The sequence below is a fragment of the Papio anubis genome, chromosome 11 (genome assembly GCF_008728515.1).
Source record: "Papio anubis isolate 15944 chromosome 11, Panubis1.0, whole genome shotgun sequence".
NCBI lineage: Eukaryota > Metazoa > Chordata > Mammalia > Primates > Cercopithecidae > Papio > Papio anubis.
Window position 1 is genome coordinate 18320240 of NC_044986.1, and position 2932 is coordinate 18323171.

The window sequence follows — 2932 nt, forward strand, 5'->3', positions numbered from 1 at the left end:
CTAAGAGACAATTATTGCCTGGTATTGTTTTGAAATGTGGTCAGATAAAAGAAGCTTTCTCTGGCCCTCTCCATCCACCAAGTCAGAGGTTACACTTTCCACTCACTCAAGTTCCATTTTATGAGAATGGCAAATATTTTTGGTATGTCTTTGCTGTTTCTCTTCTTTTTCCCCTCCCTTTCTGAAGCAATGCTAAGAACTTGCTTGTGAATTTTTGCCCTTTGTATTCTACATTTTGCTCAAGTATTTCTACCTTTTATTGTCCCTGTCTGCATTTTACTTTTCTGCACAAATACAAATTAAAATGAGTATATTTTAAGAAAAGTAGGAGCAGTATCATCTTTACAAAGGAATAAAATATGCTTGAAATTCCAGGGTCTTTCCTCACCCAGAATAAAGCAGAATGATAGATTATTTGAGTTAGACACTTTGACTTAGAAGACAAACATTTCCTCTAAATGGGTGACTTCAAATTTCTCATTATTCTATTATAATATTTTGGGGGTAACACAGGTTTTTTAATAAATAAACAAGTCCACTAGTGGGTAGGCTAAATAATGCCCTCCCCCTAGATGTCCATATCCTAATCCCTGAAACCCGTGAATTTGTTATCTTACATGGCAAAGGCTCTTTGCAGATGTGGCTAAATTAAGGAGTTTGCAGTGGGGAGATTATCCTGGGTGGGCCCAGTGTAGTCAAATGGGTCCTTATACTAGGTAAGAAGGAAGCTCAATGTCAGAAAAGAAGATGTGATGATGAAAGCAGGGTTTGGGGTGATGCCACTTCTGGAAGGGGGCCCTGAACCAAGGCACGAGGACAGCTTTTGGTACCTGGAAAAAACAAGGAAGTCAGTTCTCTCCTAGAGCCTCCAGCAGGAACGCAGCTTTGCCAACCCACTGGTAACTCCTTTTTTTTTTTTTATTTTTTTTTTTTTGAGACGGAGTCTCGCGCTGTCGCCCGGGCTGGAGTGCAGTGGCCGGATCTCAGCTCACTGCAAGCTCCGCCTCCCGGGTTTGCGCCATTCTCCTGCCTCAGCCTCCCGAGTAGCTGGGACTACAGGTGCCCGCCACCTCGCCCGGCTAGTTTTTTGTATTTTTTAGTAGAGACGGGGTTTCACTGTGTTAGCCAAGATGGTCTCGATCTCCTGACCTCATGATCCGCCCGTCTCGGCCTCCCAAAGTGCTGGGATTACAGGCTTGAGCCACCGCGCCCAGTAACTTCTGACTTCTGTATGAGAACAAGGTTGTGCTGTTTCAAGTCACTAACTTTGTTGCATTTTGTTTATAGCAGCAGTAGGAAACGAATACAACCAGAATGTAAGAGGAACTTTCCATTGGAGTCCTTTTTAAAGAGTAGGGCCTCTTTAAAGAAATATTCTTTTTGGACTGTCCTAAATTGTTTATTAGGAATGAATTTTACAATCTTTACTTATATCAGTGGCAACGGTGGAGCTGGAGAGTCTTGTGTCTTCTCCACGCTGCACAGCGAGAACCACCAACAGTGTGGTGGAACTTACGACCCTTTCCAAGGCCACGGCTCTTTTGGCCTGCAAATGTCAGCCCACACATCTCCCTGTGCTTGTGGACTGGTTTGGTGATCCACTGGGTGTCAGGATTTCTTCTGATGGCTTTATGGAATGGATCAATGAGGATAACCTCAAAAAATCTGTATGTGGAATCTTTACCAACCCAGTAAGAATTCTAGGACTGTTAGAGCCCCACAGTGGCATTTAGCTCACTCCTCTGCAACGGACTGAAGGTTTTGGGCACACTTTAGCTGGTTAACACCATGATGGACAGGCTTGCTGTAAGTTGCACCCTTAGGAACTGGGCGTTTTCGGCCACCACGATACACACGAATCCTACATATAACATAATCTTGCTTGGCCTTGTAGCCCAGTCAGCCCGCTTTACGGGGCCTGGTGCGGTGGGGCCTGGTGGAGTGGTGAGCCCTGTGGACAGCAGAGAGCTTGCGGTACTGCCAGCAGTGGACCCTCAAGAGAAAGTGCATGACATCACACTGCTTCTTCCTCCATATCTCCTGGATGTACTTGTATGCACCCACCTTGGTTTAATGGATGGCTGCTGCCAGGAGGAAAGGAAAGAGCTTTTCTCCACTAAAGAAATATTTTTACACTTTTTTTGAGGGCATTTTAAAAAAAATTAACCCCTCCACAGTTACTTCTTATAAATTCTCTTTCCTTTGGGAATTTTTGCTCCCAAGAGAAACAGTACAACCTTAGAGCAACTGAGCAAAGTTAGGCCGACTCTGAGAAGTTAGGCCAAGTTGAAGCACCACACCAGGGCTCAAGCAATTAAAAGACCTAAGGCTTCAGGTCATGGTTGGATGTGAGATCTCAAATTCTATTATTAGGTTGTTTTTCTCCTCTCTGCTCACAAACAAGCTCTCTTCCATATGCCAAGCATGATGGCCATGAAATTCAATACACATCCAATTAACTTAGGAACTCCCTGAGGAAAGAGGACTCAGGATCACTATGGCAGAAAGGTCCCAGGAGGACTCCAATTGACCTAGCTTGGATCACATGATCAAGTTAGATTCATCACTGTGGCCAGGGAGATGATATACCCTGATTGGTTGGTCTGAGAGATAGCATACTCTGATTGGCTGGTCTGGGAGATGAGCCTGCCCCGTGGCAGGAAGTTGGGTCAGCTTTAACCAAACCTCACAGAATGGGTTCCCCATAGAAATTAGAGAGTTAAAAATTAAATATCAATGAAAAGCAGAGATAAAAGACCATGTCATTGTGGAGGGAGAGAGAGAGAGAGAGAAAAAAAAAAAAGACTCTCTTATGACTTTCTAGTTCTTGGATATAATGCCTCATGACACCTAGCCACATTGCCTGTGGATTCAGGAGTATCCTGCATGCTTCTGACAAACTCTCTCATTTCTTAAGTCAAGAGTGTTTATA

General features: G+C 44.0%; 1 pseudogene; it reads right to left on the reverse strand.

The window, feature by feature from the left end:
• Positions 1-1219: 1219 nt before the first annotated feature.
• Positions 1220-2070, reverse strand: LOC101006901 (annotated as a pseudogene).
• Between the last annotated feature and the right edge of the window lie 862 nt (positions 2071-2932).